Raw genomic sequence first — 24,722 nt, 5'->3', positions numbered from 1 at the left:
GTAGAATCACTGTGGGGTGCGATATGCTTCTTTTACCCGTGATTATCATTGAAAAGTGTATTCAACCTCCCAACGCTCAATATTTAAAAATTTAAAAAAATCAAAATGCAGCCTCTGTGTGGTTTATTTATAATAGGCTGTATTGAAAAGACAAAGTACTAATTGGAATACGATCCTCAATAAAACTGCAATGAAATGAGTTGCCCTCCCAGAGTTTATTTTTTCTTTTATCCTCACTAATAGAAGCAACCATGTGTTCGGGCTTAAGTTCATCACTTGGGAGCAGATATTAAGTGACCTTGCTTAATTTTGTAAGTATAAGGGAAGCAGGCTGTTGGCCTTGGGGAAAAGATGGATGTGACCTTTTGTTTAACTTAATAAATAAGCTCTTCTTTCTGTTATATAACCCGATGGGGAGAAAACAGACAAATCTGAATAAGGAGAGGGGCCCAATAAATTCTCCGTCTCATCTCCTTGAGACTGAGATTAGAAAAAGGCTTGGGACAGACTAGAAGGGCCCTTACTCAGGATCCTGAAATAAAGTTACCTCAAGGTAGTGATTCTCACCTGGGGCTGATTTTGTCCCCTGGGAGACATTTGGCAGTATCTAGAGATAGTTTTGGTCGTCATGACTGGGGAGCCACGCTCCTGGAATTTAAGAGGTAGAGGCCATAGATTTTCTTAAACATTCTACAATGCACCTGACAGTCCCTCAAACAAAGAATGATCTGGTCACAAATGTCAAAAGTGGTGAGGTGGGAAACCCTGCCTGAAAGGTAGAGAGACACAGAACTGATGGCTTACACCTTCTATTGTTGGGAGAAAGAGAGGAGAATGCTGGCTTTGGCCCATGAGTGGCAATCTCTGAAACCAGTTTTGTTCCAGTTCTTTGTGGCTGGCAAATGTGCTAAGAAACAGCCCCTTTGGGAATAGAACTAAATGGTGACTAAAGCCTGTCACAGTTGTATGCGTGTGCGTTGCTAACGGAGGACAACCCAGAGGGATCATACCTCTTCTGTGCTCAGCATACAACTTTGAAGGTAACTCTGAATCTTCACCATGAGACCAAAACCAACTTTGGAATTACTTTGTCCACGATGAAAAGTTGCTGGGTGATGGAACTGGTAACTTTGGATCTTAGCAAGGTGCTGAAGGGAGACTCTTCTTCACTGAAAATAATCCTAGAAATTGGGGCTCATTCAACATCAAATAAGAGGAGTCAACACCCTTCCCAAGAACCTTAAAGGAGTCACTTTGCTTCCCACACTGCCCATGAGGCCACTTCTGTTCAGCAAGCAGTTTTTCTCCATTGTACCAAGCTCACCAAGGGAGGATTGAACCAGCCTGGAGTCTCTTGCTGCCTCCCGCATTGTACTCCCCCACATCCTCACACCCACCACCAACCTCCAGGAACATACAGAAGGAAAAACGTGAGGACTACCATCTGCATGCCTGTGTGGAACCTTAACTTATATCCCATGACCCAACAGAAACATGCTATCTTTTCCCAGTAGGATAAAGAAGGCTAAGGCAATTATGGTTGGCATGACTTATCCTCTACTTTCACATGGACAAAACCCAGAATGCAAGATTTTAAGGTATTAGGGCCAAAAGTGAGTCTAGAGAATTTTGGCCCAGTGTTTTCCAGGGTGGTACATATCACCGTGCTTGTATAAAGGAAGATTTTATGTGGTACATGGATATGACTTTCAATAGCACTAAATCCATACCTTTCAATTCTGTTTCAATCTTTCTAATTAGGGTCAAGTTTCTTTTTTTTTTTTTTATAATGATTTTTTATTATATTATGTAGGGTCAAGTTTCTTAATACTGAGAGGCAAGAGAGAACTTAAAATCTCGGGAATTGGGTTTGCATTATGACTCTGTAACATAAATTGACTCTGCGACCCAATGTTGGCCAATGAAAAAGTAAGTGGAAGACTTTTGGGGAATTCTTGGAGAGATTTTTCTACTCTGAAGTTTTTTTTTTTTAATTTATTTATTTGACAGAGAGCACAAGCAGGAGAAGCAGCAGAGGGAGAGGGAGAAGCAGACTCCCACTGAACAAGGAGCCTGACACTGGGCTCGATCCCAGGACCCTGGGATCATGACCTGAGCCAAAGGCAGACCCTCAACGGGCTGAGTCACCCAGGCGCCCCTGAAATTTTTTCTTTCAGCCCCTCTATTATATTGTTATTGTGGAGCAAACTCTGTGAAGGCAGGGGGACTCCAGCTTTTCCTCCACTGTATGTCCAGGTCTGGTCCTACCCAGCACTGCTGCCATCCACAGGCACTTCATACATATTTGCTGGGTGAACAAATAAAAGAATCATATGAGTAACTTACTAGTGATCTTTTTTTCATTGTAATGATGGCTTTCAAGTGCACAGATTTGCCCCCAGGCTTAATGTTAAATCACCCTGTGATTTTCCCACTAAACTTTTGTTTGTTAATAGATTCGTTGGGGTATGATTGACATAATATAAACTGCAAATATTCAAAGTGTAGAATTTGATCAGCTTTGACATATGTGTACACCTGTGAAACCATCGCCACAATCAAGATAATGAACACATCCATCATCCTAAAAATTTACTGGTTCCCCTTTGTAATCTCTACCTCTTATCTCTCTACCTCTCCTCCCCAAGAACCATTCATATGCTTTCTGTCACTACAGAAGCATCTGTATTTCACAGAGTCTTACAGAAATGGAATCTTTTTATCAGGCTTCTTCCACTCACAATAGTTATTGAAAGATTTGTTTGTGTTGTTGCACGTATCAGTAGTTCATTCTTCTTTGCTACTGAGCAACATTCCATTGTGTAAACATACCATGATTTGTTTATCCATGTTTACCTTTTGAGTTTTGTCCTGTTTTAAGCTTCTATGAATATTCACGTACTTGTCTTTGTATGGATGTATACTTTCTTTTCTCTTGGGTGAATACTTAGTAGAGAAATGGCTGGAGAATATGGTGGGTATATGCTTAGCATCGTACAAACTACCATAATATTAATCAATGGTTGCTGTTCAATTTTCATTCCCGTCAGCAGTGTTTCAGAGTTTTGGTTGTTCCATATCCTTGACAGCACTTGATGTGGTCAAACACTTTAATTTAAGGTGTTCTAGTAAGCATGTCATGGTATCTCATTTTGGTTTTGATTTGCATTTCCATAATGACTGATGATGTTGAAAATCTTTCCATGTGCTTATTTACCACCTGCATATCCTCTCTGGAGATGTGTCCCTTCTGATCTTTTGCCATCTCCTTATGGGGCGGTTTGTTCTTCCATGACTGCATTTTCGAGTTCTTTATATATTCTGCATACAAGTCCTTTATCAGATACATGCTTTCCAAATATGTTCTCCCAATCTGTGGTTTGTCTTTTTCTTATTTTAATGTATTTTTTGAAGAGAAATTTTTAAATTTGATAAAGTCCAGCTTATCATGTGTTTCTTCCGTGGATAACAGCTTTGGTGTCATATCTAAGAAATCTTTGCCAAATCTGTGGTCATGAAGAGTTTCTCCCATGTTTTCTGCTAGAAGTTTTATAGTTTTAGGTTTAAAATGTAAATGTATGATTCATGTGATTAAGTTTTTATATGGTATGAGATATGGATCAAAGTCCATTCTTTTTTTTTTTTTTTGGCTTATGGATATCCAACTGTTCCAGCATTATGTGTTGAAAAGACGATCAACTATCATTTGCCCACAGCATGGTATTTACATCTCTGTAAACAAACAAGTAAAAACATATACATGAGGCTTTAGTTTTGGACTCTCCATTCTACTTGTCAATCTGAATGCAAATATCACATTGTCTTTATTACTACAGCTTCACAATAAATCTTGACATTAAGTAGTGTAAATCCTCTCACTTTGTTCTTCTTTATAAAAGTTGTTTTGTCTATGCTAGGCCCTTTGCATTTCTATATGAATGCAGAATCAGCTTGTTAATTTTGGGAAAAGATAAATAAAAAATAATAAATAAATAAATAAATAAATAAATAAATAAATAAATAAAGCCATGGTTTTGCCTGGGACTGTGTAGGACATACAGGTCAGCGTGAAGATATGAAGAAACTGATGACTTGCCCAGGATCATCGGTAAAGTGGATATCATTGTAGCCCTTCCCTCATATGGTTATAATGGGGATTATATGAGGGAATTTCTCTAGAGCACTTAGAACAATGTGTGGCATATGGTAAGCACTCAATAAAAAATCCTATTATTCCCTTTCTTTAAACCTTCAAAGGCAAACTCCATTGTTTAGAGAACAAAATCCCAAAGCCTTAACATTTCATCTAACATGCATTATCACCTGGATGATATTTTCTTTTCCGGACTCACTTAGCATCACTCTATCCATTGAACACTGCCTCCTGTCCATACCAAAATACTATCTATGCCCCAACCATGCCATGCTATTTTTGGTCACTGTTTCTTTTTTCACATACTGTCTCCACTTCCTAGAAAGAGTGCTTTTTCTCCTTGTTATAATTCAACTCACCCTTCCAGACCCACATGAAACACTGCTTACCCTATGCAATTGTTGTAAGACACAGTACTCAGAGCTTCCTGTTTCTCTGAGCTACAATAGTATATACATTGCATTATAATTATATTTTTGCATACTTGTCTCCTCGATACACACATTTCCCAGGAGACAGTGTGAATATTTTCAGAGTAGAACCAAGTGTTACTTATTTTCACAGTCTTTGTGCCTGACACAGTATCTAGTACACAGTATATACCTAATGATTTTATACTGAATAATATGTAAACTTTTATTCCATATATGGTAAAATTGAAATTTACTTTGATAAGCATTCATACTTGCTATCTGCATCGACATTGCCATTAAAAAAATAAAAGCAATAATATTTCTACTTTAGCAATACGCATGATTTTTGTTTTTGTTTTTGCCATTAAAGTTTGAGCTTGAGAAGTAGTGCTCTGAGACAATAAAAACTCCTAATTTTTTCCCAGTAGAAAAATAAAAACAAGACAGAACTATAAAAGTGCCTGGCACAAAACTAAAAGGGAATCCCTCTCTTTTGCTCTCTTGGCTCCAGCAAACATGGGGGTATAGACAGGAGGCAGTTCAGCAATAGCTCAGCCTAGGGCATTGCCAAAGAAGCCCTTAACAGGAGAATGGGCTCCTTGTTAGAGCAACACTAAGGGATATGAGTGAAACTGAAAGGAGGCACTCAAATAATTCCCTCTGCAACCTCAAAGGGCCACCACAATTCCCCTGTGTTTAAGAGGACCCCCACATCCAGGAAAAAAAGATTCCAGCCTGTGGAAACAACCCCTAGCCAAAGGCCTGAGCCTCCCCCATGGGAGGGCCCAGCAGGAAATGCCTCTTTGCCTTGCAGGGGAGTTCAACACTTCAAGTTACCAGAGATATGTGTTTGTGGTTTATATAAAGGTGGGGAAATTCTACTTTGGACCCACACCTTAAATAATTAGCTTTCCCAGTGGTAAATTTTGCAATTAGACCAATATGTTTACAGTCAAGTATATGGCATATATATTTGACAAGAGAAATTTTCCATAATTCAGGTCTAGAAAAATTATCCTTAATCCAGATGTGGGAGAAAATAAATTGAGAACATAAAATATTTTAGGTCTAGTCCCATGATAGGCCAAACCCAATATTATGGTGAGCCAGGGCCCCTTTTTGGAGCGAAGTACTTTCCTGCATGAAGTAAATAACTTCTTCCTAAGCATGAAATGTTACTCTCCAGAGGGTATTTTAGTTGCCTGGAGTTTCTGTACGATGGAGATTGTTTAGTAAATTTGAGCTGAGTCCTGTTTCTTTTTCCATCTCTTAGACTCTAGTCTAATATTTATCTAATGCTGCTTAAAAAAAAAAAATCCTGCTCAATTTGATTCTTCAGAAATGAGGCAAATTATCTCAGTGGAACAAACAAGCAAACAGAAGGTAGTTTTTAAAGATACTCAAAAGTTGGGGGGAAAACATCCAAACTTAAAAGGAGATATTATAAACAGAAATTATCTCAAGTGTTTTAACATTTAGGAAGTTTGGGTTTACTTCCACCTGCTGTGTCTTACTGGAAGGCAGACTAAGGAAATAGCTGCCCAGAGGGGGAAAGAAGGCTATGCTAGAAACTTCCTGCTGGAGAGAACATTCATCAACCTCCAAAGCAAGCATTATCCACTCCTTGGCTTACGCTGTTTTGCTAAGGGTTATACACAGTGAGTTAGGAGTTTGTAACCGGAATCTTAATATTTATGTGATAAATAAATCATGAAATTAATGATTTATGTCAAACTGAAATACAGATTTTTATATATTTGGTGTGTGAATGAAATAGAAGGAAACTAAAGAGTTAAGCATATGGATGTTTTATCCCCAAATGTAAATAACATGGTAAACCTAAGAAAATAGCATTCTTTTTTTCCCCAATAAAAACTATTTAAACTGATATGTCTTCATATTTGTTAATAGTTCTCAGAAAGCTTGGATTCAAATTTGAAGATCATCAAATGTGAAGCTTACCCAAGACACACTAATCACATTCATTTATGTAAGTATTTTTTAATTTTTCTGTCTCCTCCATTTGTCAGATATTGGGAAATGTGTCTGTCAAACTCTTGACCTAGGATTGTAGATTTATTTTTTTTTAAAAGATTTCATTTATTTATTTGACAGAGATAGAGACAGCCAGCGAGAGAGGGAACACAAGCAGGGGGAGTGGGAGAGGAAGAAGCAGGCTCCTAGCGGAGGAGCCTGATGTGGGGCTCGATCCCATAACGCCGGGACCACGCCCTGAGCCGAAGGCAGATGCTCAACCACTGTGCCACCCGGGCGTCCCTAGGATTGTAGATTTATTAACCATTCTGTAAAATTTAGTCCATTTTGCCTTATGTAGTTGAAGCTTACATTATTGGGTACATACAAGTTCAGAATTACTCTGTTTTCTTAATGAATTAATAACAGCTGACTCTTACAAAACACTATGTGGTACACATAATCTAAGTATGGTTACGTATATTAACTCTTTTTCAGTCCTTACAATAACCCTAAGAGGGAGATATTATTATCTCCATTTTATAGTTGAGTAAAGAGATTAAGTTTGAAGAGCTTAAATAATTTACCCAAGTTCACACATCACTATGAGGCAAAGTCAGGATCTGTGACTAGATACATGGCTCCTAAAAAATGTGCTTTTAACCAATATAATGTATTGTCTTCCTGTCTTCTGTTATTATCTAGTGGCTCTCTTTATCACTAAGAATGAATTTGCATAGTTTATACTGTTTGGTATTATTACAGCCATGTAAAAAAAAGTCCAGAATTTGGCAGCCTAAGGCTGGTAAGGGGATTACATAGGTGTCCAGAAACAGACATCTTTTATCTTTCTTTTCTGCAGTTTGCAACTTCAAGGAAATTCATGGTCTAAGAAAGCTGCTGAAACTCCAGCCAACACAAATATATTCCATTTCAGAAAGAAGAAAGGCAGAGGGCAAAAAAATGCTTATCTATCTAAAATTGTGCTCTCTAATACAGTAACTGCCAGCTACATGTGACTATTGAGTAGTTGAAATATGGCTAGTCTGAGCTGAGATGGGCTGAAAATGTAAAATACACACCAAAATTTGAGGACTTCATACAAAAAAAAGTTTATAAATTATCTCAATAATTTGTTTTATTGATTTTGTGTTGAAATGATAACATTTTGGATATATTGGGTTAAATAAAGTATATTACTAAAATTAACTTCATCTGTTTCTTCTTACTTTTTTAGGAATTGTTTATTTATTTTAGAGAAAAGAGAGAGAGAGAGCATGCACAAGTTGGGGGAGGGGCAGAGGGAGAGAGGATCTCAATCAGATTCCGCACCAAGCATGGAGCTCTACGCAGGGCTGGATCCCACAACCCCGAGATCAACCCAAGCCAAAATCAAGAGCTGGCCACTCAACCAATAATTGAGCCACCCAGGTGCCCCTCTTCTTACTTTTTTATATAGTGACTAGAAAAATTTAAATTACATATGTGACTCCCATTGTGGCTTCCCTTATATTTCTATTGAAAGTGATGACTTAAAGAGTTTCCTTGGAATTCCTCCCAACAGTTTCTGCTTATATTTTATTGACAAGTATTTAGCCCCATAGATAACTAATAAGAGAGACTGCAGAATGTAGTCTTCCGACTAAGCCTATTGCCATCTCCAACTATCACTATAAGGGAGCATCAGAAAATGGAGACTTGGAGAGACAGCTGGCAGCCTCTCTCTCCTTTTGAAGAAACTACAAACTATCTCCAGAGCAGCTGTCCCATCGTGCATCTCTACATCCTCACAGCACTCGGTATTGCCTGCCTTTGATTTTTGCTGTTCTAGAAGGTATGTAGCAGTATCTCATGTGGTTTTAAGTTCATTTTCCCTGATGACTAACGATGTTGAGGTTCTTTATATATGCTTATTTGACACCTGCATCACTTCTTTGGTAAAGATTCTTTTCATATCATTGCTCATTTAAAAAAATTTTTTTCTTATTATTCACTTATAACAATTATTTATCTATTCTGGACACAGGTCTTCATAAGGTAAGTACTTTGCATAAATTATTGCTCAGTTTGTGACTTATGTATTTATTTTTATTCCTAGTGTCTTTTCTGAGGTTCTATATTTTTGATGAATTTTAATATATCAATATATTTGCTTAATAGTTTGTGGTTTTTAGGGACTTTCTAAGAAATCTTTGCCTAACCCCAAATCAAAAAAATTTTCTCCTATGTTTTTTAACAGATTTTTTTTTAAATTTTGGCACTTACATGTAGGTTTATGTTTCTCAAATTAATTTTTTATATAATGTGAGATAAGGAATCACAGCCCAATGGTTCACCTCACCCTCTTGAGTCTAAAATATAATGGAAGATTTCTTCTGTGCCCAGTTGCTGCCTCAAGACAAAGGAAAAGGAAAGATGGGGAAGAAAAGCCAAACAACTGAGGATTTACCTCAACAGAATGATTTTATGGAAGAGTCTTACTTAAAACTTAAATCTAAGTTTCGATAATAGATCAATTATTTGATTGGGAAATTTAAACTTCTTTCCATAACTATGTAGAAATAGAAGCCTCTGAACAAGTTCTAGCTATAGAAAATAAAATTATCCCTTTATATATCTGTTACATAGCATTGATTTCTAACCTGCTTCAACTGAATCAAATCATGAAAAATAATAATCATATTGTTTATAAGACTTCAGTATTATACATCTTTCAATAAGAATTTAAAAAGGAAGTGTTACTTGCCACTTTTCTTATTTAAATTAAAAGTCATGTAAAACTCAGAACTCTTGATTTTGTCTTCTCCTGGTGAGGACGAGAGTTGGACAAAATATTTCTAGATTGATCTGTCTCTCCATCCACTGTCGTCACGATCATATTGGTCACCAATGGGAAAGACCCTCTTCTTAACAAGAGACAGATGACCCTTCCTTTGACTTCTTGTAGGTTATCTAGCACAAGACTGTAACATTCAATGTGACTTTCCTAAGGGCTTCAAGATAACAAAAGGAAATTAATAGCAGAATCTAGGCAATCCGGGCTACATAATAAGGTTAATTTGTTGAAGTCAGCTATCCATTATACAGGCTCTTTCCTTTTTGGGTTCTTTATGGGACATAGAGAAGCCCTGTAAGTAAGAATACTTTCTTGGATGTACAGAGTCTTGAGTTGAGAACAAGAGAAAAAAATAGCAAATCTTTTTTTCTCTCATTTCCATAGATTTTGCCCCTCATGTCTGGTTCTGGTTGAGAGAGACTGAAAATGGTCTCACTCTTTTGGAAGCTGAAACTACCTCCACAAAGAAATGTTCTTCTTGATAACCACATGTTAATATAGTAGCTCAGACATTCCTAAGGAAGGGATTGTTTTATCACACTAAGTGTGGACATACGCTGTCTGAGGAATATAAAAATTTGGAAGACCCAGTTCCAGTCCTCAAGGAATTTGCAATCTAGTTCAGGTTATGAGCTACGTAAGCATGCTAAACCAATAATTCAAAGTAAGTGATGTATTATTTCATAGCGTTTCAGAAAAACTAAAGGTCATTGTGGAATAATGATGGTCTTGAATTAGACCTTGAGACATCAACCTGAAGAAGAGACACTCGAAGCAGGGACACCGTGTAAATAAAGGTGAGGGCAGTGGATCATGAGAGAGTTTAAAGGATTGTTCCAGCAAGTTTGGTTAGCGACATGAGTAGACATGAAATTAGAAGAGTGGAGAAAAGTCAGAGGTTGGGCTTCCTCCTTTAGGAAGCAGGTGCCAACACAAATTCTGAGCAGGGTGAATTCATGATATCAAGCATGATTTTTAGATAATTAACCCAAAGGTGGGGATGGGGATATAGTGGCAGGAAGAGCTTCAAGGCAGTCAAGCCAGCTCGGAGGCTGGATGTGATAATGATACATTTCTGAAATGATAAGAATTTGCCCTAGGGTGGTGATAATAAAATAAAGAAGACAGAAACCAAAGAAATTAGAAGGAAAATGGACTAAGATTCATGACAATGGAAGGTGGGATCTTTGCAGTTTGTACTCTTTTTTATTAATCCTCTGAAATTGATTTATATGCATAAGCTATCCAAATATGTAAATTGGATCACTTCTTTGGACACTAAAAGTGAAACTGAGCTCAATGACGGTTTGAAACTGAACTCACTCAAAAGTGAGTGCTCAAAATATATAATACAGGGCCGCCTGGGTGGCACAGCAGTTAAGCATCTGCCTTCGGCTCAGGGCATGACCCCGGCATTATGGGATCGAGCCCCACATCAGGCTCTTCTGCTGGGAGCCTGCTTCTTCCTCTCCCACTCCCCCTGCTTGTGTTCCCTCTCTCGCTGGCTGTCTCTAGCTCTGTCAAATAAATAAATAAAATCTTTAAAAAATATATATGTATATATATATATAATACAGATCCATCTAACACCTCCCCACCACCTCTTCCCACTGCTTGAATTCATCTCAGTAAAATACGGTTCCAAAAGAACGTCTCAAAATGGTAAATTTCCTCCATATTATTGAAAAGTGACTCAAGCTATTTCACAGCACTGATGGGTCAGTTACATCTTGACCAAAAAATAAGTCTCGAAGCATGTCTCCCGACTACTGACAACAGCTGAATTCACCGCTAGGAGCCAGATACTGAAAATGTGTTCCACTTTGCCATATAGGCCTGGGCTTCAGACAGAGGCTATGAATATTAGCACTTGGCATGGAATGCTCCCGGCGTCCTCTTCCTCTCCTTACCACTCTTGAGTCATTAGAATGACAAGTAAGCTCGTTTTCTCCTGGAATTTCAAGGGGCAACAGTTAATTTCCTTTCAGGTGGGACTTTCTGTGGTTTTCTTGTTTGTTTGTTTTGTTTTTAAACTTGTCTTTGTTTTAACGACCTGTTTTGCTGAAAATGCTTTTATGCTGGTGCAAATCTAGACAAAGAAAACTTTTATGCAAAATAAACAAAATAGAATGTACTGAGCCAGGCTTTCTTTGCAGGACATGTTCCTCAGGCTATTTCTGAGAGGTTATTTATGGACGGTTGTTTATCCCCTGGAGCCTGACTTCATCTCTTGGTGAACTGAAACGACTCTGTGTTTAGTACATTGGTCTGCCACCCCTGGGAATGGCTGGATGTCAAATATTTACCCCTGTGGGATCGAACAGAAATCAGAGATGCACAGAAAAAATAGAAATCAAATCCAGTGCCTTTGGGAATTGGTAAAATTTTAAAGTAAATGAATTTTTAAGAAACACCATTTGAAATAAAATGATAGCACAGTGAAACTTTCTTTATTGGAAGCGGCGGGTGGGGAGGGGGAGACCCCTCTGAAATATAAAGTTACTTCAAGCAGAAGGGTATTTTCATCTTATTACTTTCTCAGTGACTACACCCATCCCATTCCCTCACCTGGCTCAGTACCAGGCCCAGAGGGAGAGGTTTTAAATTTTTATTTTTTTAATTGAAAACGGATGCTACACCTTGTTTTTCATGCCTGCATTTTTCATCAGAAAAAGAAAAAGAACACCTAGCCAAGTACTAGTTTTGTACTCCTGCAACCTCATAAAACCTAGGAATCAAAACCTGACGTTCAGCTCTTACAGATAGTCACATTGGAAAAATCGAGAAACTCCCAAACTAGTTTACTGTCTTCCCAAGACTTATTTCAAATCGTGTGCCCCTCTCCTGTGCCTACACCGCCCCCCCCCCCCCATGCAGAGTGTTCCTTTGGCATTCTACTTCCTGTATTGTCAGAAACAAAGCTACATTTAAAAGGTTAAGTCAAATAAACCCAGCTACAAAAAAGCTTGTAAAATAATCAGTCGTGAAGAGCAAGGAAAGAGGACAGCCACTGAAACCATAAAGGGACTACTTCGTGGATAGCTGTGCTTTAAATAAAGTTCACATGAGCTATGTAACATGAGATGCTTCTAAAATGCAGAGGACAGAGCACAGACATGTTTGTGCATTTCTCTTTCCTTTGACAAGTCTTTTTGAATTGCGTCTGGACTGCGTACTCTCTGCGGCTTGCACACAGGGAGCTGGGAAGTTTGCTTTGGTGTTCTCCCCTTTCAAGCTCGTGCACGATCAGGAAACAAGAACAATTCTATCTCCCTCTTCACGATGAAAGTGACACCAAATTCTGGCTGGATCTGCTCAGTCTCAGAACCAGCCTCCCTGTGAAATTTCGTCGGAGCTCACTAGAATTTTGGGAAGCTGGTAATCACAGGTTGCCCTGCCCTCTGTGAGAATGACAGCATTTGGAAGGCAGCTTGGCAGACGAAATATAAAAGTAAATGTTTGGCAGCTTTGGAGGTCCTCAAGTTTGGCAAGGCGAGTATAATCAACAAAGGGGCATTGCTTTGAATTGTATTTAAAAATATAAGTCCCTGCAGACTGGAGAACTGTGCGCTCCGAGAGGATCTTGTGCTGTTTGCCCCTCGGCACCGAGGGGAGGACACCGCTCACACAAGCCGGCTTTGTTTTAATTAGTGCGCTGAGCAGTCCTCCCCACCACACTCCCTTTTCAGCGCGCCCGTAGTTTACAATGGTCGCTAACCCCCTCAGCTAAAAATTGTTACTAAGAAAAATTCCACAGAAACCAAAAGAAAAGAGCCAGGCAGAGACTGTGCTTTTAAAGAGTTTTTCCAGACTGACTCGGCAGAGCTCTCTGCAGGGAATGAGTTGCTGAACTATTATTACTTGAATGGATTTCAGCTCCAGGGATGTCCCCCAAGGTTAACAAGATAGTTCAGTTAAAAATAACATTAAATTCTTTACCCTTCCCCTTACCCCAAGGAGGTGGGGGGGGTCACATTTAAATCACATGAAGGATCTGGTTTAAAGTGACAAGAGCCAAGAAATTCAAAATGAAGGAAGGGTAGAGCTCTATCTATCTCTAAGATCTGTCTTTGAGGGTGAAAAATATAAAAGCTCAGTGCAGTGAATGAAGGATGAAGTGCCAACTTTCACCCAGCATTAGTGCGCTTTTGTGCCTCCTGAGGCAGGCCCTTCGGGGGTACCAAAGCAGTAGATACGGAGGAATGGGGTTTAAAGGACAAAAAGGAAGTTAAGGCGGGGATGAGGAGTACAATTATGAAATAATGCCTTGGACAGACGTTGATTTCAATTTAGTAAAGAAAAGCGTTTGGTTCTCATGCCCTTGGCAAGAACCTTGCCATCTGATTAATTACGCTTGGGGTTTTCTGGGCTCTATGCGTCTCCTTTTTATTTTCCACATTGCACGCACACACAAAATTCCATTCTTCATTTTCATCGAAACCTTTTTCTTTTAATTAAAAAAAGAGGTGCTCAAATGGAGTGGTAATTTTGGTATTTGAAATTCATGGCTTATCAGACCACTAGATTCCAACAGCTGTGAAGATGTCATTAGCCACTGTGCGTGGCCAATGGCTGAGTGTAAACCAGCATCACCCGCTAATTCTGAGGGAAAGAGGCTGGCTTTGGACCTACGTCCATGGTTTCCTTCAAGGTATACAATTATTTCAACTAAGTACTTTTCAAACTCGGATTTTAAGCTAAGGGGTTTTCAAGTTAAAACTTGCAAAATGTTTACAGTGTCAAGCTACTTTGATTCCATTATATTTGTGCATATTTTTACAACCAAATGTAAAATTTAAAGGTTTTTGAGAAGAAACGTTATGTGCTATATTATTAGTGTCATCTACATTCTCATGCGATATCAGAGAAGCTTAATTTTTTTTTCATTTTGAAAACTAGTATAATTTTCAGGCAATTACCCATGTACTTTTTATCTCCATCTGAATAAAAAGGAAATTTGTTTTTTATTTGCCTCACTCTGACTCCTGTTTGTTATAAACACCTCAAACTGACCTTTTAAACTCTCTAATCTTATGCTGAAACTAATATTTCCTTATTTCTAACACTGATTTAATATTCATCGACCTAAAGGAAAAAAGCCCATTTCCTACATATTTGTTGGTGGACATTTTAATAAATTGACCCATTTTCATCAGTGTGCGAGCCAGCATCTCCTCGTAGCATGCTTGGTGCCTGCAACCACATTTGGTAAAATGTAATAACCGGAATTTTCGAAATGCGGACAGATATCCACAAGAAACAAGCTGCTCCACTAAAGTCATGTCATAAACAAATAGAGCTCTGTGCTTGACCCTCTGGGTTCCTTAGTGTTGGACTTAACTTCGAGATTTTACATAACCCTGTCCTTCTCATGCAGCGCTGATGGCATTGACCAACAATAGCAGTACTTTGACCTTATGTCATTTGTGTGTGTGTAATTTTGGTGGATTTCACAAAGCCATCTACAGTGTTTTGCTATCTAGTCTCTTAACAGCACATTTTTAAATGGTGGCCAGCTGGCCGAGATTAGAGACCCACTCTGGGGCCAGAGGAAAGAAATCAACAAGCCCACACACGAACTAGAGCTCTGATGTCTGGCTCCATTGATGCCATTAATTTAAGAACTAACCAACTTTATTGATACAAAACATACCGCCATCTTAGCTTTTGAGGAGAGGATCCCACCGTGAAGTTCTGGAAGTTAGTAACGCAGATATTAAGTGTGTGGCTTTAGGAGGAACGCAATAGAGGGGTTTCAACCTCTGGCGCTGACGCTTCATGAGCTGGGTAACTTAGGTAGGGCTGGATAGTTATTACTCCCTTAAGCCTCATTTTTGTCACCTGTAAGATGGGGATAAGATCTGTTTCATAAGGTAGAATCATTATATAAAATTGTGGAAAAGTGTTTATTGAGTGACTGACAAAAAACACTCAGTAAATGGTAGCTGTAATGATTATTGTTTTATTTTGTTGTTATATTTTGCTCCCTATATATTTTTTAAGATTTTATTTATTTGAGAGAGTGAGCACAAGGTGGGGGAGAGTCAGAGAGAGAAGCAGACTCCCCTGCTGAACAGGGAGCCAGACGCTGGGCTTGAGCCCAAGACCTGGGGATCATGACCTGAGTCAAAGGCAGCCGCTTAACCGACTGAGCCACCCAGGTGCCCCTCTCCCTATAATTTAAAGCAGCATTTGGCCATTTTAAATTCCCTACCTAAGGAATTTTGAAAGATTTAAAGGGAAAAGCACCCTGAAGACACTTGTTTTTTCTGTCTTTTGTAAAATCTAAAACCATTCAAGAAATCATTGAGGCATCCCAATGAAGAAGGCAGGAGTGAGATTTCTCTTTAGAAGCTGTCACTGGCCAAAAGAGATTCTGTGAAGTGCTAAAAGCTGTGTGTCCTGCTCCTGAGTGTCTTTGATGCGGGAAGTGGGAAGAGTTATCTGCTCCAAATGGGTAGGGGCCATCCTGGCCATCCTGGCTTTCTTTTTTTTTTTTTTTTAAAGATTTTATTTATTTATTTATTTGACAGAGAGAGACAGCCAGCAAGAAAGGGAACACAACCATGGGGAATGGGAGAGGAAGAAGCAGTCTCCCAGCGGGGTAGGGAGCCCGATGTGGGAATCGATCCCAGGACTCCAGAATCACCCCCTGGGCCGAAGGCAGACGCTTAACAACTGAGCCACCCAGGCGCCCCTCCTGGCTTTCTTTTATTACTTTATTCATGACAGAATAATACACCTTGATTTAAAAACTGGAACATCGTTCAAATACCAATTCCAAGGACAGCAGAGCAGAAGAACTGGGTTTGAGTTCTGCATCTTTAGTGGCTGACTTGGTGACTTTGGGCTCCCACAGGTGGACACAGGATCACAGTGACTGAAAATGAGATGGAGGGGGCTGGAGGCTGGCTGTTCTCCCACCCATGTCAGCTCAGATAGCCACTTCCATTTCTTCCCTTCCAGAAACAAAGAGCCAAGAAATCTTGGATGAAGACTAAGCATAGCTGTGTGGCCCTGAGCATGTCATTTAACGTCCTTGCTTTTCTCTTGGAAATGAGGTTAAGAATGCTCATCTTTCTGTCAGTTAAGTGTCTGGCTCTTGATCTCGGCTCAGATCACCGTCTCCGGGTCCTGAGATGGAGCCCCGAGTTGGTCTCCGCGCTCAGGAGGGAGTCTGCTTCAGGATTTCTCTCCTTCTCCCCCCACTCATGTTCTCTCTCTCCCAAATAAATAAATTTTTTTTTTTAAGAATGCTCAGCTCTCTGAAGACACAAGGGTTGAAATAGAAGACCATTTTAAGGTCTTTTTCAGTGATGAAATCATTACAAAAATGTAGTGAGGTTTGTGTCCTTCTTGCTGTATTCAAGGCGCTGGGTGGGAATAACAGATTTTTCAACTCACTCATTTGATCCATAGATGTTAAATTATTACTATGCTGTTCTCTCTGTATTCCGACACAAAGAGAAAGTGGGGCTGTAACCAAATCATGAGTTTTCTTCCTCCAAAACATAGTGATCAAATTCAGTGAACTAAACTGAATCATTCTCAGACTATATCCCAGCCCATGAGTAAACAGACAATATGATTTGATCCTGTTAAGAATCAGGTTTCTAATAGAAGTAAAATGGAAACATTAAGTTAAGTCATGGTTGTACTTTTACTATCAACTTAAAAGACTTTAGGCTTAATCTGAAAACATTTCCCCCAAGCACTCCAGTTTTGACAGCCCTTTATGGATTTGTTTTTCTCAAAATCATCTAATCCTATACTTTGCAGATTGTTTCCCACGCAACTCTAGTGCTGAAGAAATGTTACAAGAAAGTATGTGAAGAAAAAACAAACAAAAAAGCTTTTTCTCATCAAGTTTGGTATATGTTGGAAAAACAAGTTCACTTCATTTTCTATATTATAGTACATCTTGGAAACCTGAACATCTTACTACGCGTTGCGGCTTTTAAGAGGAGGATACGCTATGTGGCATTTCTCAAATTTATTTTACCGAGGAAATATTTGTTTCAAAGAGCGTCTCCTGGAAAAACAATGAGACAAACTGGAAAACTCTGGCAAGGACCTAAGCATCTTTTTTAAAATGTCTAAATTCTTAGGCTGAAGACAAGTATAACTTCTGGATCTAGACATCAGCTGGACGAATATACGGAGATGCTATCTGCTTGAGCTAACTCGAGACTTAAAAGAAATGCTAAGTTTCCACCCCCACGAAGGGGAGCCATCTGAGGAGAGTCAAATATTCACATTCTTTACTTTTTAATATATAAAAGTGATAGGTTCTCAATGTGGAAAAATTTTTAAAAAATAGCATGAAGAAAATAAAAAAAGGTCCCTCTACTATTCAGCTATTTGGTGCTATCCCCTCTCAGTTTTTATTCCTTAGGTATGGACACATACATCTTTTGTATATTTTATATATATAACTTTTAGAATGTTTTCCCATTTTATTTGAACTCATTAGAATTCCCCCTTCTTATTAAAAATCTTTGAAAACTCACAGTTTACAATGGTTGCAAAATATTCCATCATATGGATGTACCATAATTTCTGTTGTTGGACATTTAGGCTGTTTCTAATTTTTCACTATTATAAATAGAGCTATTGTGAATATCCCTGCACATAAATCTTTGTCTGTGTTTGTTTATTTCCTTAGGATGGATTCCTAGAAGTGGAATTATTGTATCTAATGGCATGGATTTTTTTTCAAGGCTCTTTAAACACTAAAGCCTAATAGCTTGCCAGAATATTTTTATCAATCTACACTCCAATAGCTCATGAAAGTGGACAGTAGAATAATGACTGTGGTCGTTTAGGCATCTCTGAATAAAAGTATCTAAAGGAATTCTTTACCCTGAATTTTATGAAGATAAAGAACTTACCCACAATTATTATACTCACACGTTGTATTAAAATTCTAATCATTTTTTATCATATATAAAAGGGTATAGAATATCAATTTACGGGTCTACCACATAAGGTGTTAGTAATCTGCAAATAATAAAGATGAGTAGCTAGTTTTAATTCTGACATCTCTTCTCTTGGCTCCATGAAACTCTGTTCTCCATAATCTGCTCTTAACGGGAGTTTCACATTCCTGCTTTGAGGCTATCATTACCAAATTTTCATTTTTATTCATACATTTGAATGGAAATTGAAAATACAATCTTTCTGTTGAATAGCTTTCACTTCGAATAGTTGGTATCCCCTGTGTTCATTCCCTGATCTTTGCACTGCTCCTAGAGCTCTCTTCTGTTTTCTTTTCCCAGAAATTCTTCCTCCATTTAGGTGTTCACTCACTCTTTTATTTTATTTGGATCTCTGTTCAAATATCACCTCTGAAAGTGCATACTTCCTGCTTTCCTCTCTTCACATGACTTGGTTTTTCCTAACAACTATTATTATTTGACTTTATATTATTTATTTTTATTTGTATTTGTGTTTTGTTCTTTCCCTTTTCCCAACAAGAATGAAAACTTCATGAGGGCAGGAACTTAACCGACTACTTTATCCACTAAAGTAGCCCTATCAAACCCAGAGTGTATCATAGAAACTCAATAAATGTTTGATGAATGAATACAAGAAATTTTCCTACATCCAACTTCCTTCGACCCAAACTGCTTCATTTGCTAATGAAAATGTCTGTGTGATTGCATAGCCATAGCTGTCTCTAAGTTCACATTCTATGTCTGCCTTCTTCCTGGACAACATATTTTTTTTTTTTTTCCTGTGGGATCAGAGGTTTTAGTCACAGGCAATGCTGAAAGGAGGAGCACTTAGACACCATTTAATGAGAAGAGTCATTTCCTGCTTAACCTCTAATCTGTAAATTGATCTCCCACTGAGCAGAAATATGAACACTAGAATGCTTTCTGTTCAACACTTTTACATCTGCCTGAGCTCAGGGGTCCTATTATTTACTTAAACCTAATATCGTGAGGCTGGATAAGAAGCTAGTTCTAGAACAGATCTGTGGTGACAGGTGTACTGAGAAGGTGGACAGGCACGGGGAGCTGGTATGAGTAATATTTATTTTATTTATAATATTTGTCTATTTATTTCTTAGTGTTCTTGGTGCTTTTGCCATTTTTTACTTCTCTCTCCTTCTCTCTCTTAATCTCAAAGAGTGTTCTCTCCTACTTCCACGTTGGTTTGAAATTGAACTTCAGCCAACACCGTCGTTCACTATTAAAGAGTGGGGAAATGTGGCCTAGAGAAATGGTGTAGGGTTGAACTTATGAGTTCCAGTTTCATTGCCTGTACCTGGGAAACTGATAAAAATCACTTAAATCTTCAGAGCCCTAGTTACTTTGTTAGAAGATGAGAAATTGGACTAGATGATCTCTGAGTTCCTATCGTACAAATATTCCAAAATTATGAACCATGGAAAAGCTTCCTAAGTGTTTTCCATGGAATTCTGAACCCCACAAATGTCCCTAGACATCATAGGGGTCCAAGAAGTTCTAAAGGACCAAGGCAACTAAGTCAAGGAAAGTCAGGGCACCATAACCCCTTAAGAAATGCAGATTACATGTGAGCATATTAAGTGCTGATCTGTGTCACCTCCCCATCTTATTTACCCGCTAAAGATTCTTAATCTTTTTTATTTGTCCTAGAAAGGAGTAGCACCACTTCCTTGATCATTTTACTCTTTCTTTTCTTAACTCCTTCAGATAAACTACACATTTCTTGAAATCCAGTAGTTGAAGCTCTATATTTATGTGAGAAAAAGATACATTGTGGTTTGGATACACACAGGGTTTTGTGTATCTCTCCTGATTATCACCTAAATTGTATTAGGTCTTTCAGGAGGCAGGAGAACCAGCAGTTCATGGAGGCAATGCCTCTGGAGAACAGCTTCGGACATTTCTCTTAGAAGGGTCTTCCTTAGAGTCTACCTTTTGTGAGTGTCAGTCGGCATTCTGCATCTAGAACAAGTAAGTGATTCCTTCTTTCACCCAATATCCCTTTTTAAAAATGGAGGTTACTGTTAGCATTCTCTCTTGTTCAGAATAAACAGCCCTACGTCCTTGAGTTCAGAGGTAGTGAATTGTTGGCTTATGGGCTTGATCAAGTTTGGAAAGAGTGTATTCATTGTACACACTGATTTTTGTTGTTGCTGTTGTTGTTGTTGTTGGCTTGTTTAATAACTGGGCCAATGCATAAAAATTGGGCCATTTTGCATAAATACCCAAAGTTCAGTTTTCCCTTGAAAAAATGAGGAGTTCTGGTAGCCGTGGGTAAGTATTCCTACACTGTGGCCAGAGGTGGGTGGTGCTTGCCTTTGTTCGGACAGGCCTAAGTTCTGTAGTGTGCCACAGCCCAGTCATTCTCTGCCGGGGTGCGTGACCCAGGGCAGACTGCCAGTTTTTGTTTCTCATCAGGCTTCCACTGATTTTTTCCCCTAGTAGTAGAGAAATATTTCTCTGCTCCTCTTCCATTTCAGTTATTTATATCAGTAGACTGGGTACTTACTGTAAGTGCTTGAATGAGCAACTCATGCTTTACAACTTGCACAGATGACGTCGTTTCAAATCTTAATCCTAGACTCTTTTAAATGATGTTTATAGCCTCCCTTTGCTTTAAAGGTGACCCATAAGTGATACAGTGCTCTTGAAATTGTCTAGCTAAGTATAATAGAACAAGGATCATCAAAGATTGTTTATACGATATTGAGTAAGGAATAGAATAAGCCTGTGGAAAAAGCTAAGTTATTTTCTTTTCTTTTTTTTTAAGATTTTATTTATTTATTTATTTGAGAGAGAGAGAGCATGAGCGGAGGTAAAGGATAGGGGTAGAGGGAGAAATGGACTCCCACTGAGCGGGGAGCCCAACACAGGGCCCAATCCCAGGACTCTGGGATCATGACCTGAGCCGAAGGCAGATGCTTAACTGACTGAGCCACCGAGGTGCCCCAAAAGCTAAGTTATTTTCAAGCCAGGCTCCCTTATGCAGTACTTGTTTATTTTATTTTATTTTTATTTTTAAAATTGAAATTCAATTAATTAACACATAATGTGTTATTGGTTTCAGAGGTAGAGGTCAGTGATTCATGAGTCTTATATAATACCCAGTGCTCATTACATCACATGCCCACCTTGATGTCCATCACCCACTAGAGTACTTGTTTAGTTGGGGTTTAGTCCTAAGAGCAGCACCTTACCTGTTGTAAGTCACCTGGTAAGATGGTCATCATTTCAGCAGTGAAGAAAACACAGGACACACATTCAGAAGAATCACAATGTGGCTTGGATTCTTACATTCACCAGCTGCGTGCTCTTGGTTATATCTTTGCCTTCTGGGGCTCCATTTCCACATCTTTAAAAAAAAGTGCACTCCATTCCTAAGATCGAGAATAAAATAGCTTTGTCCTGTGCAGTTTGTTTCAAATCTAAAAATAATTTTATTGCTTTAAAAAACATTCTTTTACATTTTCCCCCTAATTTTCCAATGCTTCAGCACATCCTACAATCCAGTGTCTCTGACACTCTCATGAAAGTTTGTGCCATTTCTAAAGTCTTTCTGGTCACCTTTTACACATATTCTTCCAAGAGATTCTCCTGCTTTATAAGCTTCTGCTTTCCTTCCTTATTGTGATCAGGTATGAAAAGATAATTAGGATTTAAATTTTGGCATCTTTGTACCACTATCTGCCCCTTTCGTTTTCGAGATATTTTTAGGCCCTGGAAGTAGTCCTTTTTTGTGTTTACTTGTGTGTTTGTTTTGCCTTTTTCATTCCTACCCTCCTCCTATCTAGAGTGCCTATTTCATTTTGCTTAGTCTTTCCCTCCCCAAATTATTAAGTTACTAAAGGCTACAAGGTCACATTATCCCAATCTGCCAACAAGAGGATCTAAACATTCAGATCATTATACTCTCTCTACCTTTTGGGTGTAGAAATCTTAAGCTAAGTAAGTCAGGAACTCTCCAGATGCTTTGCTTTTAGCCAAATTAGATTTCCAGTAAATACTTCTAATCTTTCCTAGATCCTCTGATTTTAGTGAAATGCTATTACATACTCAATGGCCGATCAATATAAGCTTTAATAATAGTTAAGAGAAAGGATAATTAGAATCAGAAATCCGTAAGCCAAAGGGCTCAGTTTAAAGAAGAGACTCAGCATGCGAAAAAAGAATTTCTACCTTATTCTCATTGATTCTAAGCCCCAGTCAGAGTAATAGCAACTTAAATTTTGCCTGATTACAGATGTGAGAGTTGGTTTCATGAAACCATAAGATGACTGCTAAGCCAAAGTTTTCACCATTTCTTCTTGGGTTCCTCCCCATCGCTGCCCACCACACACCCTTTTCTATGGCAACAGAGAAGCCAAGTGCCGGAGCTTGCTGGCAAGTGATTGAAAGTGCTGTTTGCAACTGAGCAGAAGCCCAGGGAAACGAGCATCACAAGGGAACTCACAGAATCAGAGAGCTGCTTCCTTTGCTACTCAAATGACTTCGACTTGGGAATTTGGGTGGTGCTTGGGACTCTGTAAACGTTGCTCCTTTCCCCCCTCTCCATGCAGTGAGCCTCTTCTACGGCAGAGAAAGAGACAGCAGCCAAGAGAAAGGGTCTTGAAGACTAAGGTCCATGCTGGAAATGTCACTTTTGTGAGTTTTAAAACCATAAGACACGGTTGGAGAAAGCATACCTCTCTGACTGTCTCGTTTCTTACCTTCACATTTTCTTACCATAACTAATTCAGTTTCTATTATCATTCTTCTGCTCTAAGTTCCCAGCCATGACACTTGTCCTGGTTGCATGGCCCAAATGCCTGCTCTGGTCAGCAGGATGCACATGTGGTCACCGGGCTCCTCCTCCTCTCTGTTCTTCATCCCTGAGGGCAACTATATTTAACATTGCTGATTAGAGCAGACTTTCCAGTGACTAGCAGATGACAGTAATTCATATCGTAGAGCTGCTTCATATAATAAGCATGACCTAGCAGACAGAGCACATGCCTCTCTTCTCCAAAGAGAATGGTGCGGTTCCATGGCCTTGCCCTAGTGGTGTCAGGTTAAGATCACTGACAAGAGAAAGTAGTTCAGCTGCCATCGTGGTTGGCCACACCATATTCGGGAGCTCAAGAGTAAGAGCGGAGGGGCTCTATAATTCCCACCTGGAATATAAAAGCAGCAAGCAGCTACACTGCATAGCATATTAAAATAGTAATTATTTGCTGTCCTTAGGCTTAGCGTACGAAATAAATTGCCTAGAATAATTTAAATATGCTATATAGGCTGAATATAAAGAAATCTAACATTTTATTCCCTGTCAGCATGGCTCTATTAAATTTCAAAGCATGCTTTCCTTTTCTGGAAGCACATGCATGGAAGATGTTACATGTCTGTCTATGAGGAGAAAAAGGTTCTGTTTTTAAATTATCTTGACCAAACTGCTATTCAATATTGAAGCTAATCACTTATCCCACATTAATTTTCTCTTCAAGCCTACTATTTTCTTTTTGTCGTGAACTAACGGCAATTAGCATATTTTTAAATTTTAAACTAAATCTACCAAATAATTTATATTATAACATTCTATCATCCGAGTTTCGAAAGTTTGTTTAGAAAAGAATTGAATTTGAAAATCATTTTTAACACATGCAATGATTAAAACATCAAAAACCTTGATGAGTTCTTAGATATTTTTCATTAGGTTTTAAGGCAAGACCCCTTTAGAATAGAGATTCCAGAGTTTGTACCTTTATCTCAAAACAGGGCAGGATTTGATACTGGGTTAACAGATCATTTGTCGTTTAATGATGTCAAGTTTTAGTAAAAACATGGCTCCTGGAAACTCAAAATCTACTTAACACAACATTTTGAAAGGTAGGAATCTTATTTTCCTTCATGGGTACTTAGAAATTATAGTTGAATGAGTTCGTGAATATAAATAGAACTTTTTCTCTTAACCGGAGGTGTTACCTCCATCTGGCTAACTTCCGCTCAGGTAATTACACCAGGCCTTTTGAAATTACTCCTGAAGTTCTAATTAGACACAATCTTCTTTGCTTCCTCTTGTAAACTGCTGCCTTGAGTCTTGCTCTGAAGTGTGTTTCAACTCTATGCCCACTCCCTTCTTCCCGACTATTTTTGTGATTTTGCTAATTAATGCTCACAATAACGCTACGTGATCTGAAGGGGACCATGGAAGTGCAACATCTTCTCGTCAGCTTCTCTACTGACATTTCACAAGGGCTTCTGCAGTGAAACAAAGCAAAGTTGGGATGGAAACAATAAACATTCTGTGACAACCCTGGTGCATACCATTAGGGATGTTGCTTATTTTTCCCCAGAATAATTTCCTGGCACTTATCAGGCCCCCTAGAAGAGGGAGC

At 38.7% G+C, this 24,722-nt stretch overlaps 1 long non-coding RNA gene across 3 annotated transcripts in view; it reads right to left on the bottom strand.

Annotated features, from left to right (window-relative positions):
* LOC123781125 (uncharacterized) overlaps window positions 1-23,185 on the bottom strand; it is a 33,171-nt gene extending 9,986 nt beyond the window's left edge. The window contains exons 1-3 of one of the 3 annotated variants that reach the window (XR_006776612.2): window positions 22,802-23,180; window positions 21,549-21,728; window positions 3,631-3,732 (exon numbers count right to left, since the gene is read on the bottom strand). This is a non-coding gene — a long non-coding RNA (uncharacterized LOC123781125). Of the gene's footprint in view, window positions 1-3,630; window positions 3,733-16,097; window positions 16,257-21,548; window positions 21,729-22,801 lie in introns of those variants that run through there. The other 2 variants (XR_006776613.2, XR_006776614.2) reach the window with 2 other exon arrangements.
* Between the last annotated feature and the right edge of the window lie 1,537 nt (window positions 23,186-24,722).

This window comes from Ursus americanus, chromosome 18 (assembly GCF_024610735.1).
Source record: "Ursus americanus isolate L20-20 chromosome 18, mUrsAme1.1.p, whole genome shotgun sequence".
NCBI classification, from domain to species: domain Eukaryota; kingdom Metazoa; phylum Chordata; class Mammalia; order Carnivora; family Ursidae; genus Ursus; species Ursus americanus.
Note: the sequence above shows the minus strand (reverse complement) of the source record. Positions and strands in the feature narration are given on the sequence as shown.